The following is an 18,770-nucleotide window of genomic DNA, read 5'->3' on the forward strand; positions in this document are numbered from 1 at the left end:
TAGGATGCCCGCAACGTAGAAATGTCTATTACTTTCACACTGGTTGCAATTATTCGATTTATAAGATGGAAAAACTGTTGTACATATATCATATTTTATGCTTCTGGCGTTGACTTCATAGGCCCTAACTATTCGATCAGGTGGAGCAACGCCCTAGGGTGAAGCCTTGGTTGCCCGGAACGTAGAAATGACCATAACTTTCATACTGGCTGCAATTATTCGTTTTATACGATGGAAAAACTGTTGTATTTATTTTGTATTTGGTGCTTCTGGCGTTGACTTCTAAGGCCCTAACTATTCGCTCTGGTGGAACAACGCCCTAGGGTGATGCCTAGGTTGCCCGGATCGTAGAAATGACCATTACTTGCACACTGGTTGCAATTATTCGTTTTATACGATGGAAAAACTGTTGTATTTATTTTGTATTTGGTGCACCTGACGTTGACTTCTTAGGCCCTAACTATTGGATCTGGTGGACCAACGCCGTAGTGTGAAGCCTAGGTTGCCCGGAACGTAGAAATGACCATACCTTTCACACTGGTTGCAATTATTCCTGTTATACAAGGGAAAACTGTTGTATTTATATTGTATTTTATGCTTCTGGCGTTGACTTCTTAGGCCCTAACTATACGATCAGGTGGAGCAACGCCCTAGGGCGAAGCCTAGGTTGCCCGGAACGTAGAAATGACCATTACTTGCACACTGGTTGCAATTATTCGTTTTATACGATGGAAAAACTGTTGTATTTATTTTGTATTTGGTGCTCCTGGCGTTGACTTCTTAGGCCCTAACTATTGGATCTGGTGGACGAACGTCCTAGAGTGAAGCCTAGGTTGCCCGGAACGTAGAAATGACCATTACTTCCACACTGTTTGCAATTATTCCTGTTATACGATGGTAAAACTGTTGTATTTATTTTGTATTTTATGCCTCTGGCGTTGACTCCGAAGGCCGTAGCTATTCGATGTGGTGGAGCAACGCCCTAGAGTGAAGCCTAGGTTGCCCGGTACGTAGAAATGACCATGTCTTTCACACTGGTTGCAATTATTCCTGTTATACGATGGAAAAACTGTTGTATTTATACTGTATTTTATGCTTCAGGCGTTGACTTCTTGGGCCCAAACTATTCGCTCTGGTGGAACAACGCCCTAGAGTGATGCCTAGGTTGCCCGAATCGTAGAAATGACCATTACTTGCATACTGGATGCAATTATTCGTTTCATACGATGGAAAAACTGTTGTATTTATTTTGTATTTGGTGCCCCTGGCGTTGACGTCTTAGGCCCTAGCAATTGGATCTGGTGGACCAACGCCCTAGAGTGAAGCCCAGGTTGCCCGGAACGTTGAAATGACCATAACGTTCATACTGGTTGCAATTATTTCTGTTATACAAGGGAAAAACTGTTGTATTTATATTGTATTTTATGCTTCTGGCGTTGACTTCTTAGGCCCTAACTATTCGATCTGGTGGAGCAACGCCCTAGAGTGAAGCCTAGGTTGCACGGAACGTAGAAATGACCATTACTTCCTCACTGTTTGCAATGATTCATTTTATACAATGGAAAAACTGTTGTATTTATATTGTTTTTTATAGTTATTGCGTTGACTTCTAAGGCCGTAGCTACTCGATGTGGTGGAGCAATGCCCTAGTGTGAAGCCTAGGTTGCCCGGAACGTAGAAATGACCACACCTTTCGCACTGGTTGCAATTATTCCTGTTATACAAGGGAAAAACTGTTGTATTTGTATTGTATTTTATGCTTCTGGCGTTGACTTCCTGGGCCCTAGCTATCTTATCTGGAGGAGCAACGCCCTAGAGTGAAGCCTAGGTTGCCCGGAATGCAGAAATGACCATCACTTTCACACTGGTGCAATTATTTCTTTTATAGGATGGACAAACTGTTGGATTTTTAATGTACTTTATGCTTTTGGCGTTGACTTCAAAGGCCCTGTGTATTCGATCTGGTGGAGCAATGCCTCAGTGTTAAGTCTAGGATGCCCGGAACGTAGAAATGGCCGTTACTTTCACACTGGTTGCAAGTACTCATTTTATACGATGGAATAACTGTTGTACATATATCGTATTTTATGCTTCTGTCTTTGACTTCTTGGGCCCTAACTATTCGATCTGGTGGAGCAACGCCCTAGGGTGAAGTCTAGGTTGCCCGGAACGTAGAAATGACCATAACTATCAGACTGGTTGCAATTATACGTTTTATACGAAGCATAGACTGTTGTATTTATATTGTATTTTATAGCTATGGCGTTGTCTTCTAGGGCCGTAGCTATTCGATGTGGTTGAGCTACGCCCTAGAGTGAAGCATAGGTTGCCCGGAACGTAGAAATGACCATTACTTCCACACTGTTTGCAATTATTCGTATTATACAGTGGAACATCTGTTGTATTTATATGGCATTTTATGCTTCTGGCACTGACTTCTAAGGCCCTAGCTATTCCATGTGGTGGAGCAACGCCCTAGAGTGAAGCCTAGGTTGTCCGGAACGTAGAAATGACCATAGCTTGCACACTGGTTGCAATTATTCCTGTTATACTATGGAAAAGCTGTTGTATTTGTATTGTATTTTATGCTTCTGCCGTAGGCTTCTTAGGCCCTAACTATTCGATCTGGTGGAACGACGCCCTAGAGTGCAGCCTAGGTTGCCCGTATCGTAGAAATGACCATATCTTTCACACTGGTTGCAATTATTCCTGTTATACGATGGTAAAACTGTTGTATTTATTTTGTATTTTATGCCTCTGGCGTTGACTCCGAAGGCCGTAGCTATTCGATGTGGTGGAGCAACGCCCTAGAGTGAAGCCTAGGTTGCCCGGTACGTAGAAATGACCATGTCTTTCACACTGGTTGCAATTATTCCTGTTATACGATGGAAAAACTGTTGTATTTATACTGTATTTTATGCTTCAGGAGTTGACTTCTTGGGCCCAAACTATTCGCTCTGGTGGAACAACGCCCTAGAGTGATGCCTAGGTTGCCCGAATCGTAGAAATGACCATTACTTGCACACTGGATGTAATTATTCGCTTCATACGATGGAAAAACTGTTGTATTTATTTTGTATTTGGTGCTCCTGGCGTTGACGTCTTAGGCCCTAGCAATTGGATCTGGTGGACCAACGCCCTAGAGTGAAGCCCAGGTTGCCCGGAACGTTGAAATGACCATAACATTCATACTGGTTGCAATTATTTCTGTTATACAAGGGAAAAACTGTTGTATTTATATTGTATTTTATGCTTCTGGCGTTGACTTCTTAGGCCCTAACTATTCGATCTGGTGGAGCAACGCCCTAGAGTGAAGCCTAGGTTGCACGGAACGTAGAAGTGACCATTACTTCCTCACTGTTTATAATGATTCATTTTATACAATGGAAAAACTGTTGTATTTATATTGTTTTTTATAGTTATTGCGTTGTCTTCTAAGGCCGTAGCTATTCGATGTGGTGGAGCAATGCCCTAGTGTGAAGCCTAGGTTGCCCGGAACGTAGAAATGACCACACCTTTCGCACTGGTTGCAATTATTCCTGTTATACAAGGGAAAAACTGTTGTATTTGTATTGTATTTTATGCTTCTGGCGTTGACCTCTTAGGCCCTAACTATTCGGTCTGGTGGAGCAACGCCCTAGGGCGAAGCCTAGGTTGCCCTGAACGTAGAAATAACCATAACTTTCATACTGGTTGCAATTATTCGTTTTATACAATGGAAAAACTGTTGTATTTATATTGTATTTTATGCTTGTGGCGTTGACTTCTTAGGCCCTAACTATTCGATCTAGTGGAGCAACGCCCTAGAGTGAAGCCTAGGTTGCACGGAACGTAGAAATGATAATTACTTCCTCACTCTTTACAATTATTCATTTTATACAGTGGAAAAACTGTTGTATTTATATTGTTTTTTATAGTTATGGCGTTGACTTCTAAGGCCGTAGCTATTCGATGTGGTGGAGCAATGCCCTAGAGTGAAGCCTAGGATGCCCGCTACGTAGAAATGACCATACCTTTCACACTGTTTGCAATTATTCCTGTTATACGATTCAAAAACTGTTGTATTTAAATTGTATTTTATGCTTCTGGCGTTGACTTCTAAGGCCGGAGCTATTCGATGTGGTGTAGCAACGCCCTAGAGTGAAGCCTAGGTGGCTCGGAAAGAAGAAATGACCATTACCTCCACACTGTTTGCAATTATTCATTTTATACAACGGAAAAACTGTTGTATTTATATTGTTTTTTATAGTTATGGCGTTGACTTCTAAGGCCGTAGCTATTCGATGTGGTGGAGCAATTCCCTAGAGTGAAGCCTAGGGTGCCCGCAACGTAGAAATGACCATACCTTTCACACTGTTTGCAATTATTCCTGTTATACGATTGAAAAACTGTTTTATCGATATTGTGTTTTATGCTTCTTGCGTTGACTTCTAAGGCCGCAGCTATTCGATGTGGTGGAGAAACGCCCTAGAGTGAATCCTAGGTTGCCCGGAATGTAGAAATGACCATACCTTTCACACTGGTTGCAATTATTCCTGTTATACAAGGAATAAACTGTTGTATTTATATTGTATTTTATGCTTCTGCCGTTGACTTCCTGGGCCCTAACTATTCTATCTGGAGGAGCAACGCCCTAGAGTGAAGCCTAGGTTGCCCGGAATGTAGAAATGACCATCACTTTCACACTGGTGGCAATTATTCCTGTTATACGATGGACAAACTGTTGGATTTTTAATGTACTTTATGCTTCTGGCGTTGACTTCTAAGGCCCTATGTAGTCGATCTGGTGGAGCAATGTCTCAGTGTTAAGTCTAGGATACCCGGAACGTAGAAATGGCCGTTACTTTCACACTGGTTGCAATTACTCATATTATGCGATGGAAAAACTGTTGTACATATATCGTATTTTATGCTTCAGGCATTGACTTCTTAGGCCCTAAGTATTCGATCTGGTGGAGCAACGCCCTAGGGTGAAGACTAGGTTGCCCGGAACGTAGAAATGACCATAACTATCAGACTGGTTGCAATTATTCGTTTTATACGATGGATAGACTGTTGTATTTGTATTGTATTTTATAGCTATGGCGTTGTCTTCTAGGGCCGTAGCTATTCGATGTGGTTGAGCTACGCCCTAGAGTGAAGCATAGGTTGCCCGGAACGTAGAAATGACCATTACTTCCACACTGTTTGCAATTATTCGTATTATACAGTGGAACAACTGTTGTATTTATATGGCATTTTATGCTTCTGGCACTGACTTCTAAGGCCCTAACTATTCCATGTGGTGGAGCAACGCCCTAGAGTGAAGCCTAGGTTGTCCGGAACGTAGAAATGACCATAGCTTGCACACTGGTTGCAATTATTCCTGTTATACTATGGAAAAGCTGTTGTATTTGTATTGTATTTTATGCTTCTGCCGTAGGCTTCTTAGGCCCTAACTATTCGATCTGGTGGAACGACGCCCTAGAGTGCAGCCTAGGTTGCCCGTATCGTAGAAATGACCATATCTTTCACACTGGTTGCAATTATTCCTGTTATACGATGGTAAAACTGTTGTATTTATTTTGTATTTTATGCCTCTGGCGTTGACTCCGAAGGCCGTAGCTATTCGATGTGGTGGAGCAACGCCCTAGAGTGAAGCCTAGGTTGCCCGGTACGTAGAAATGACCATGTCTTTCACACTGGTTGCAATTATTCCTGTTATACGATGGAAAAACTGTTGTATTTATACTGTATTTTATGCTTCAGGAGTTGACTTCTTGGGCCCAAACTATTCGCTCTGGTGGAACAACGCCCTAGAGTGATGCCTAGGTTGCCCGAATCGTAGAAATGACCATTACTTGCACACTGGATGCAATTATTCGCTTCATACGATGGAAAAACTGTTGTATTTATTTTGTATTTGGTGCTCCTGGCGTTGACCTCTTAGGCCCTAGCAATTGGATCTGGTGGACCAACGCCCTAGAGTGAAGCCCAGGTTGCCCGGAACGTTGAAATGACCATAACATTCATACTGGTTGCAATTATTTCTGTTATACAAGGGAAAAACTGTTGTATTTATATTGTATTTTATGCTTCTGGCATTGACTTCTTAGGCCCTAACTATTCGATCTGGTGGAGCAACGCCCTAGAGTGAGGCCTAGGTTGCACGGAACGTAGAAATGACCATTATTTCCTCACTGTTTGCAATGATTCATTTTATACAATGGAAACACTGTTGTATTTATATTGTTTTTTATAGTTATTGCGTTGTCTTCTAAGGCCGTAGCTATTCGATGTGGTGGAGCAATGCCCTAGTGTGAAGCCTAGGTTGCCCGGAACGTAGAAATGACCACACCTTTCGCACTGGTTGCAATTATTCCTGTTATACAAGGGAAAAACTGTTGTATTTGTATTGTATTTTATGCTTCTGGCGTTGACCTCTTAGGCTCTAACTATTCGGTCTGGTGGAGCAACGCCCTAGGGCGAAGCCTAGGTTGCCCTGAACGTAGAAATAACCATAACTTTCATACTGGTTGCAATTATTCGTTTTATACAATGGACAAACTGTTGTATTTATATTGTATTTTATGCTTGTGGCGTTGACTTCTTAGGCCCTAACTATTCGATCTAGTGGAGCAACGCCCTAGAGTGAAGCCTAGGTTGCACGGAACGTAGAAATGATAATTACTTCCTCACTCTTTACAATTATTCATTTTATACAGTGGAAAAACTGTTGTATTTATATTGTTTTTTATAGTTATGGCGTTGACTTCTAAGGCCGTAGCTATTCGATGTGGTGGAGCAATGCCCTAGAGTGAAGCCTAGGATGCCCGCTACGTAGAAATGACCATACCTTTCACACTGTTTGCAATTATTCCTGTTATACGATTCAAAAACTGTTGTATTTAAATTGTATTTTATGCTTCTGGCGTTGACTTCTAAGGCCGGAGCTATTCGATGTGGTGTAGCAACGCCCTAGAGTGAAGCCTAGGTGGCTCGGAAAGAAGAAATGACCATTACCTCCACACTGTTTGCAATTATTCATTTTATACAACGGAAAAACTGTTGTATTTATATTGTTTTTTATAGTTATGGCGTTGACTTCTAAGGCCGTAGCTATTCGATGTGGTGGAGCAATTCCCTAGAGTGAAGCCTAGGGTGCCCGCAACGTAGAAATGACCATACCTTTCACACTGTTTGCAATTATTCCTGTTATACGATTGAAAAACTGTTTTATCGATATTGTGTTTTATGCTTCTTGCGTTGACTTCTAAGGCCGCAGCTATTCGATGTGGTGGAGAAACGCCCTAGAGTGAAGCCTAGGTTGCCCGGAATGTAGAAATGACCATACCTTTCACACTGGTTGCAATTATTCCTGTTATACAAGGAATAAACTGTTGTATTTATATTGTATTTTATGCTTCTGCCGTTGACTTCCTGGGCCCTAACTATTCTATCTGGAGGAGCAACGCCCTAGAGTGAAGCCTAGGTTGCCCGGAATGTAGAAATGACCATCACTTTCACACTGGTGGCAATTATTCCTGTTATACGATGGACAAACTGTTGGATTTTTAATGTACTTTATGCTTCTGGCGTTGACTTCTAAGGCCCTCTGTAGTCGATCTGGTGGAGCAATGTCTCAGTGTTAAGTCTAGGATACCCGGAACGTAGAAATGGCCGTTACTTTCACACTGGTTGCAATTACTCATATTATGCGATGGAAAAACTGTTGTACATATATCGTATTTTATGCTTCAGGCATTGACTTCTTAGGCCCTAAGTATTCGATCTGGTGGAGCAACGCCCTAGGGTGAAGTCTCGGTTGCCCGGAACGTAGAAATGACCATAACTATCTCACTCGTTGCAATTATTCGTTTTATACGATGGATAGACTGTTGTATTTATATTGTATTTTATAGTTATGGCGTTGTCTTCTAGGGCCGTAGCTATTCGATGTGGTTGAGCAACGCCCTAGAGTGAAGCCTACGTTGCCCGGAACGTAGAAATGACCATTACTTCCACACTGTTTGCAATTATTCATATTATACAGTGGAACAACTGTTGTATTTATGTGGCATTTTATGCTTCTGGCATTGACTTCTAAGGCCCTAACTATTCGATGTGGTGGAGCAACGCCCTAGAGTGAAGCCTAGGTTGCCCGGAACGTTGAAATGACCATAGCTTTCACACTGGTTGCAATTATTCCTGTTATACGATGGACAAACTGTTGTATTTATATTGTATTTTATGCTTCTGGCGTTGACTTCTTAGGCCCTAACTATTTGATCTGGTGGAGAATGGCCCTAGAGTGAAGCCTAGGTTGCCCGGAATGTAGAAATTACCATCACTTTCACACTGGTTGCAATTATTCTTGTTATACGATGGAAAAACTGTTGTATTTATATTGTATTTTATGCTTCTGGCGTTGACTTCTAAGGCCCTATGTGTTCGATCTTGTGGAGCAATGTCTGAGTGTTAAGTCTAGGATTCCCGGAACGTAGAAATGACCATACCTTTCACACTGGTTGCAATTATTAGTGTTATACGATGAAAAAACTGTTGTATTTATATTGTACTTTATGCTTCTGGCGTTGACTCCGAAGGCCGTAGCTATTCGATGTGGTGGAGCAACGCCCTATAGTGAAGCCTAGGTTGCCCGGTACGCAGAAATGACCATGTCTTTCACACTGGTTGCAATTATTGCTGTTATACGATGGAAAAACTGTTGTATTTATACTGTATTTTATGCTTCTGGCATTGACTTCTTTGGCCCTAACCATTCGATATGGTGGAGAAACGCCCTAGAGTGAAGCCTAGGTTGCCCGGAAAGTAGAAATGACCATTACCTCCACACTGTTTGCAATTATTCATTTTCTACAATGGAAAAACTGTTGTATTTATATTGTTTTTTATAGTTATGGCGTTGACTTCTAAGGCCGTAGCTATTGGATGTGGTGGTGCAATGCCCTAGAGTGAAGCCTAGGATGCCCGCAACGTAGAAGTGACCATATCTTTAACACTGTTTGCAATTATTCCTGTTATACGATTGAAAAACTGTTGTATTTATATTGTATTTTATGCTTCTGGCGTTGGCTTCTAAGGCCGCAGCTATTCGATGTGGTGGAGCAACGCCCTAGAGTGAAGCCTAGGTTGCCAGAACGTAGAAATGACCATACCTTTCACACTGGTTGCAATTACTCATTTTATGCGATGGAAAAGCTGTTGTACATATATCGTATTTTATGCTTCTGGCATTGACTTCTTAGGCCCTAACTATTCGATCTGGTGGAGCAACGCACTAGGGTGAAGCCTAGGTTGCCCGGAGCGTAGAAATGACCATCACTTTCACACTGGTTGCAATTATCTCTGGTATACAATGGAAAAACTGTTGTATCTATTTTGTATTTTATGCTTCTGGCGTTGACTTCTTAGGCCCTAACTATTCGATGTGGTGGAGCCACGCCCTAGAGTGTAGCCTAGGTTGCCCGGAACGTAGAAATGACCATATCTTTCACACTGGTTGCAATTATTCCTGTTATACAAGGGAAAAACTGTTGTATTTATGTTGTATTTTATGCTTCTGGCGTTGACTTCTTAGGTCCTAACAATTCGATCTGATGGAGCATGGCCGTAGAGTGAAGCCTAGGTTGCCCGGAATGTAGAAATGACCATCACTTTCACACTGGTTGCAATTATTCCTGTAGACGATGGAAAAACTGTGGCATTTATATTGTATTTTATGCTTCTGGCGTAGGTTTCTTAGGCCCTAACTTTTCGATATGGGGGAACCACGCCCTGGACTGAAGCCTAGGTTGCCCGGAACGTAGAAATGACCATCACTTTCACACTGGTGGCAATTATTCCTGTTATACGATGGAAAAACTGTTGTATTTACATTGTATTTTATGCTTCTGGCGTTGACTTCTTAGGTCCTAACTATTGGATCTGGTGGAGCAACGCCCTAGGGTGAAGCCTAGGTTGCCCGGAACGTACAAACGCGCATTCTTTTCACACTGGTTGTAATTATTCCTGCTATACGATGGAATAGCTGTTGCAATTTTATTTTATTTTGTGTTTCTGGCGTTGACTTCTAAGGCCCGTGCTATTCGATCTGGTGGAGCAACGCCCTAGGGTGAAGGCTAGGTTGCCCGGAACGTAGAAATGACCATGTCTTTCACACTGGTTGCAATTATTCCTGTTATACGATGGAAAAACTGTTGTATTTATATTATATTTTATGCTTCCGGCGTTGACTTCTAGGGCCGTAGCTATTCGATGTGGTGGAGAAACGCCCTAGAGTGAAGCCTAGGCTGCCCGGAAAGTAGAAACGAACATTACCTCCACACTGTTTGCAATTATTCATTTTATACAATGGAAAAACTGTTGCACTTATATTGTTTTTTATAGTTATGGCGTTGACTTCTAAGGCCGTAGCTATTCGATGTGGTGGAGCAATGACCTAGAGTGAAGCCTAGGATGCCCGCAACGTAGAAATGACCATATCTTTCACACTGTTTGCAATTATTCCTGTTGTACGATGAAAAAACTGCTGTATTTTTATTGTATTTTATGCGTCTGGAGTTGTATTCTAAGGCCGTAGCTATTCGATGTGGTGTTGCAATGCCCTAGAGTGAAGCCTAGGATGCCCGCAACGTAGAAATGACCATTACTTCCACACTGTTTGCAATTATTCATTTTATACAAAGGAAAAACTTTAGTATTTATATTGTATTTTATAGTTATGGCGTTGACTTCTAAGGCCGTAGATATTCGATGTGGTGGAGCAATGCCCTAGAACGAAACCTAGGTTGCCCTGAACGTAGAAATGACCATTACTTTCACACTGGTTGCAATTATTCCTGTTATACGATGGAAAAACTGCTGTATTTTTATTGTATTTTATGCGTCTGGAGTTGTATTCTAAGGCCGCAGCTATTCGATGTGGTGGAGCAACGCCCTAGACTGAAGCCTAGGTTGCCAGAACGTAGAAATGACCATACCTTTCACACTGGTTGCAATTACTCATTTTATGCGATGGAAAAGCTGTTGGATTTGTATTGTATTTTATGCTTCTGGTGTAGACTTCTTAGGCTCTAGCTATTCGATCTGGAGGAACAACGCCCTAGAGTGAAGCCTGGGTTGCCTGGAACCTAGAAATGACCATCACTTTCACAATGGTTGCAATTATTCTTGTTATACGATGGAAAAACTGTTGTATTTATTTTGTATTTTATGCCTCTGGCGTTGACTCCTAAGGCCGTAGCTATTCGATGTGGTGAAGCAACGCCCTAGAGTGAAGCCTAGGTTGCCCGGAACGTAGAAATGGCCATGTCTTTCACACTGGTTGCAATTATTCCTGTTATACGATGGAAAAACTGTTGTATTTATATTATATTTTATGCTTCTGGCGTTGACTTCCTGGGCCCTAACTATTCTATCTGGAGGAACAACGCCCTAGAGTGAAGCCTAGGTTGCCCGGAACGTAGGAATGACCATAACTTTCATACTGGTTGCAATTATTCGTTCTATACGATGGAAAAACTGTTGTACTTATATTGTATGTTATGCCTCTGGCGTCGACTCTTAAGGCTGTAGCTATTGGAGGTGGTGGAACAACGCCCTAGAGTGAAGGCTAGGTTACCCGGAACGTAGAAATGACCCTACCTTTCACAGTGGTTGCTATTATTCCTGTTATACTATGGAATAACTGTTGTATTTATATTTTATTTTATGCTTCTGGCGTTGACTTCTAAGGCCCTAGCTGCTCGATCTGGTAGAGCAACGCCCTAGAGAGAAGCCTAGATTGCCCGGAGCGTAGAAATGCCCATTACCTTCTGGCATGTTGCAATTATTCCTGTTGTACGATGAAAAAACTGCTGTATTTTTATTGTATTTTATGCGTCTGGAGTTGTATTCTAAGGCCCTAACTATTCGATGTGGTGGAGCAACGCCCTAGAACGAAACCTAGGTTGCCCTGAACGTAGAAATGACCATTACTTTCACACTGGTTGCAATTATTCCTGTTATACGATGGACAAACTGTTGGATTTTTATTGTACGTTATGATTCTGGCGTTGACTTCTTAGGCCTTAACTATTGGATCTGGTGGAGCAACGCCTCGGGTGAAGCCTAGGTTGCCCGGTACGTAGAAATGACCATAACCTTCATACTGATTGCAATTATTCGTTTTATACGATGGAAAAACTGTTGTACTTATATTGTATGTTATGCCTCTGGCGTTGACTCCTAAGGCCGTAGCTATTATATGTGGTGGAGCAGCGCCCTAGCGTGAAGCCTAGATTGCCCGGAACGTAGAAATAACCATTACTTCCACACTGTTTGCTATTATTCCTGTTATACGATGGAAAAACTGTTGTATTTTTATTGTATTTTATGCTTCGGGCGTTGACTTCTAAGGCCGTAGCCATTCGATCTGGTATAGCAACGCCCTAGAGTTAAGTCTAGGATGCCCGGAACGTAGAAATGGCCATTGCTTTCACACTGGTTGCAATTATTCGTATTATACGATGGAAAAACTGTTGTATTTATATTGTATTTTATGCTTCTGGTGTAGACTTCTTAGGCCCTAGCTATTCGATCTGGAGGAACAACGCCATAGAGTGAAGCCTAGGTTGCCCGGAACGTAGAAATGACCATAACCTTCATACTGATTGCAATTATTCGTTTTATACGATGGAAAAACTGTTGTACTTATATTGTATGTTATGCCTCTGGCGTTGACTCCTAAGGCTGTAGCTATTCGATGTGCTGGAGCAACGCCATAGCGTGGAGCCTAGGTTGCCCGGAACGTAGAAATAACCATTACTTCCACACTGTTTGCAATTATTCATTTTATACAATGGAAAAACTTTAGTATTTATATTGTATTTTATAGTTATGGCGTTGACTTCTAAGGCCGTAGATATTCGATGTGGTGGAGCAATGCCCTAGAGTGAAGCCTACGTTGCCCGGATCGTAGAAATGACCATAACATTCATACTGATTGCAATTATTCGTATTATTCGATGGAAAATCTGTTATATTTATATTGTATTTTAACATTCTGGCGTTGACTTCTAATGCCGTAGCTATTCGATGTGGTGCAGCAACGCCCTGGAGTGAAGCCTAGGTTGCCCTGGTCGTAGAAATGACCATATCTTTCACACTGGTTGCAATTATTCCTGTTATACGATGGAAAAACTGTTGTATCTCTATTGTATTTTATGCTTCTGCCGTTGACTACTTAGGCCCTAACTATTGGATCTGGTGGAGCAACGCCTAGAGTGAAGCCTAGGTTGCCCTGATCGTAGAAATGACCATACCTTTCACACTGGTTGCAATTATTCCTGTTATACGACGGAAAAACTGTTGTATTTATATTGTATTTTATGCGTCTGGAGTTGACTTCTAAGGCCCTAACTATTCGATCTGGTGGAGCAGCGCCAAAGAGTGAAGCCTAGATTGCCCGGAACGTAGAAATGACCATTACGTTCAGGCATGTTGCAATTGTTCCTGTTATACGATGAAAGAACTGTTGTATTTTTATTGTGTTTTATGCGTCTGGAGTTGCTTTCTCAGGCCCTAACTATTCGACCTGGTGGACCAACGCTCTAGAGTGAAGACTAGGTTGCACGGAACGTAGAAGTGCCCATTACTTTCACACTGGTTGCAATTATTCCTGTTATACAAGGGAAAAACTGTTGTATTTGTATTGTGTTTTATGCTTCTGGCGTTGACTTCCTGGGCCCTAGCTATCTTATCTGGAGGAGCAACGCCCTAGAGTGAAGCCTAGGTTGCCCGGAATGCAGAAATGACCATCACTTTCACACTGGTGGCAATTATTTCTTTTATACGATGGACAAACTGTTGGATTTTTAATGTACTTTATGCTTCTGGCGTTGACTTCAAAGGCCCTGTGTATTCGATCTGGTGGAGCAATGCCTCAGTGTTAAGTCTAGGATGCCCGGAACGTAGAAATGGCCGTTACTTTCACACTGGTTGCAAGTACTCATTTTATACGATGGAATAACTGTTGTACATATATCATATTTTATGCTTCTGGCATTGACTTCTTTGGCCCTAACTATTCGATATGGTGGAGCAACGCCCTAGGGTGAAGCCTAGGTTGCCCGGAACGTCGAAATGACCATAACTATTAGACTGGTTGCAATTATTCGTTTTATACAATGGAGAGACTGTTGTATTTATATTGTATTTTATAGTTATGGCGTTGTCTTCTAGGGCCGTAGCTATCCGATGTGGTTGCGCAACGCCCTCGAGTGAAGCCTAGGTTGCGCGGAACGTAGAAATGACCATTACTTCCACACTGTTTGCAATTATTCATATGATACAGTGGAAAAACTGTTGTATTTATATGGCATTTTATGCTTCTGGCATTGACTTCTAAGGCCCTAACTATTCGATGTGGTGGAGCAACGCCCTAGAGTGAAACCTTGGTTGCCCGGAACGTAGAAATGACCATAGCTTTCACACTGGTTGCAATTATTCCTGTTATACGATGGAAAAACTGTGGTATTGATATTGTATTTTATGCTTCTAGCGTAGGCTTCTTAGGCCCTAACGATTCGATCTGGTGGAACGACGCCCTAGAGTGCAGCCAAGGTTGCCCGTATCGTAGAAATAACCATATCTTTCACACTGGTTGCAATTATTCCTGTTATACGATGGTAAAACTGTTGTATTTATTTTGTATTTTATGCCTCTGGCGTTGACTCCGAAGGCCGTAGCTATTCGATGTGGTGGAGCAACGCCCTATAGTGAAGCCTAGGTTGCCCGGTACGCAGAAATGACCATGCCTTTCACACTGGTTGCAATTATTGCTGTTATACGATGGAAAAACTGTTGTATTTATACTGTATTTTATGCTTCTGGCATTGACTTCTTTGGCCCTAACCATTCGATATGGTGGAGAAACGCCCTAGAGTGAAGCCTAGGTTGCCCGGAAAGTAGAAATGACCATTACCTCCACACTGTTTGCAATTATTCATTTTCTACAATGGAAAAACTGTTGTATTTATATTGTTTTTTATAGTTATGGCGTTGACTTCTAAGGCCGTAGCTATTGGATGTGGTGGTGTAATGCGCTAGAGTGAAGCCTAGGATGCCCGCAACATAGAAATGACCATATCTTTAACACTGTTTGCAATTATTCCTGTTATACGATTGAAAAACTGTTGTATTTATATTGTATTTTATGCTTCTGGCGTTGGCTTCTAAGGCCGCAGCTATTCGATGTGGTGGAGCAACGCCCTAGAGTGAAGCCTAGGTTGCCAGAACGTAGAAATGACCATACCTTTCACACTGGTTGCAATTACTCATTTTATGCGATGGAAAAGCTGTTGTACATATACCGTATTTTATGCTTCTGGCATTGACTTCTTAGGCCCTAACTATTCGATCTGGTGGAGCAACGCACTAGGGTGAAGCCTAGGTTGCCCGGAGCGTAGAAATGACCATCACTTTCACACTGGTTGCAATTATCTCTGTTATACAATGGAAAAACTGTTGTATCTATTTTGTATTTTATGCTTCTGGCGTTGACTTCTTAGGCCCTAACTATTCGATGTGGTGGAGCCACGCCCTAGAGTGTAGCCTAGGTTGCCCGGAACGTAGAAATGACCATATCTTTCACACTGGTTGCAATTATTCCTGTTATACAAGGGAAAAACTGTTGTATTTATGTTGTATTTTATGCTTCTGGCGTTGACTTCTTAGGTCCTAACAATTCGATCTGATGGAGCATGGCCGTAGAGTGAAGCCTAGGTTGCCCGGAATGTAGAAATGACCATCACTTTCACACTGGTTGCAATTATTCCTGTAGACGATGGAAAAACTGTGGCATTTATATTGTATTTTATGCTTCTGGCGTAGGCTTCTTAGGCCCTAACTTTTCGATATGGGGGAACCACGCCCTGGACTGAAGCCTAGGTTGCCCGGAACGTAGAAATGACCATCACTTTCACACTGGTGGCAATTATTCCTGTTATACGATGGAAAAACTGTTGTATTTACATTGTATTTTATGCTTCTGGCGTTGACTTCTTAGGTCCTAACTATTGGATCTGGTGGAGCAACGCCCTAGTGTGAAGCCTAGGTTGCCCGGAACGTACAAACGCGAATTCTTTTCACACTGGTTGTAATTATTACTGCTATACGATGGAATAGCTGTTGCAATTTTATTTTATTTTGTGTTTCTGGCGTTCACTTCTAAGGCCCGTGCTATTCGATCTGGTGGAGCAACGCCCTAGGGTGAAGGCTAGGTTGCCCGGAACGTAGAAATGACCATGTCTTTCACACTGGTTGCAATTATTCCTGTTATACGATGGAAAAACTGTTGTATTTATATTATATTTTATGCTTCCGGCGTTGACTTCTAGGGCCGTAGCTATTCGATGTGGTGGAGCAACGCCATAGCGTGAAGCCTAGGTTACCCGGAAAGTAGAAATGACCAGTACTTTCACACTAGTTGCAATTATTCGTATTATACGATGGAAAAACTGTTGTATTTATATTGTATTTTATGCTTCTGGTGTAGACTTCTTATGCCCTAGCCATTCGATCTGGAGAAACAACGCCATAGAGTGAAGCCTAGGTTGCCTGGAACGTAGAAATGACCATACCTTTCATACTGGTTGCAATTATTTCTGTTACACGATGGAAAAACTGTTGTATCTATTTCGTATTTTATGCTTCTGGCGTTGACTTCTTAGGTCCTAACGATTGGATCTGGTGGAGCAACGCCCTCTGATGAAGCCCAGGTTTCCCGGAACGTAGAAATGACCATATCTTTCACACTGGTTGCAATTATTCCTGTTATACGATTGAAAAACTGTTGTATTTATATTGTATTTTATGCTTCTGGCGTTGCCTTCTAAGGCCGCAGCTATTCGATGTGGTGGAGCAACGCCATAGCGTGAAGCCTAGGTTACCCGGAAAGTAGAAATGACCAGTACTTTCATACTGATTGCAATTATTCGTATTATACGATGGAAAATCTGTTATATTTATATTGTATTTTAACATTCTGGCGTTGACTTCTAAGGCCGTAGCTATTCGATGTGGTGCAGCAACGCCCTGGAGTGAAGCCTAGGTTGCCTTGATCGTAGAAATGACCATATCTTTCACACTGGTTGCAATTATTCCTGTTATACGAAGGAAAAACTGTTGTATCTCTATTGTATTTTATGCTTCTGGCGTTGACTTCTTAGGCCCTAACTATTCGATCTGGTGGAGCAACGCCCTAGAGAGAAGCCTAGATTGCCCGGAACGTAGAAATGACCATTACGTTCAGGCATGTTGCAATTGTTCCTGTTATACGATGAAAGAACTGTTGAATTTTTATTGTGTTTTATGCGTCTGGAGTTGTTTTCTCAGGCCCTAACTATTCGACCTGGTGGACCAACGCCCTAGAGTGAAGACTAGGTTGCACGGAACGTAAAAATGCCCATTACTTTCACACTGGTTGTAATTATTCCTGTTATACTATGGAATAACTGTTGTATTTATATTTTATTTTGTGCTTCTGGCGTTGACTTCTAAGGTCCTAGCTATTCGATGTGGTGGAGCAATGCCCTGGTGTGAAGCCTAGGTTGCCTGGAACGTAGAAATGACCATACCTTTCACACTGGTTGCAATTATTCCTGTTATACAAGGGAATGACTGTTGTATTTATATTGCAGTTTATGCTTCTGGCGTTGACTTCTTGGGCCCTAACTATTCGATCTGGTGGAACAACGCCCTAGAGTGAAGCCTAGGTTGCCCGGAACGTAGAAATGACCATCACTTTCACACTGGATGCAATTATTCCTGTTATACGATGGAAAAACTGTTGTACCTATTTTGTATTTTATGCTTCTGGCGTTGACTTCTTAGGTCCTAAGTATTGGATCTGGTGGAGCAACGCCCTCTGATGAAGCCCAGGTTGTCCGAAACGTAGAAATGACCATAACTTTCAAACTGATTGCAATTATTCGTATTATACGATGGAAAATCTGTTATATTTATATTGTATTTTAACATTCTGGCGTTGACTTCTAAGACCGTAGCTATTCGATGTGGTGCAGCAACGCCTAGAGTGAAGCCTAGGTTGCCCTGATCGTAGAAATGACCATACCTTTCACACTGGTTGCAATTATTCCTGTTATACGATGGAAAAACTGTTGTATTTATATTGTATTTTATGCTTCTGGCGTTGACTTCTAAGACCGTAGCTATTCGATGTGGTGCAGCAACGCCTAGAGTGAAGCCTAGGTTGCCCTGATCGTAGAAATGACCATACCTTTCACACTGGTTGCAATTATTCTTTTTATACGATAGAAAAACTGTTGTATTTTTAATGTATTTTATGACTCTGGAGCTGTTTTCTAAGGCCCTAACTATTCGATCTGGTGGAGCAGCGCCAAAGAGTGAAGCCTAGATTGCCCGGAAAGTAGTAATGACCATTACTTTCACATTGGTTGTAATTATTCCGCTTATACGATGGAATAACTGTTGTATTTATATTTTATTTTATGCTTGTGGCGTTGACTTCTAAGGCCATAGCTATTCGATCTGGTGGTGCAACGCCCTAGAGTGAAGCCTAGGTTGCACGGAACGTAGAAATGACCATTACGTTCAGGCATGTTGCAATTGTTCCTGTTATACGATGAAAGAACTGTTGTATTTTTATTGTGTTTTGCGTGTCTGGAGTTGTTTTCCCAGGCCCTAGCTATTCGACCTAGTGGACCAACGCCCTAGAGTGAAGCCTAGGTTGCACGGAACGTAGAAAT

The sequence above is a fragment of the Calliopsis andreniformis genome, unplaced genomic scaffold (genome assembly GCF_051401765.1).
Source record: "Calliopsis andreniformis isolate RMS-2024a unplaced genomic scaffold, iyCalAndr_principal scaffold0001, whole genome shotgun sequence".
Taxonomy (NCBI): domain Eukaryota; kingdom Metazoa; phylum Arthropoda; class Insecta; order Hymenoptera; family Andrenidae; genus Calliopsis; species Calliopsis andreniformis.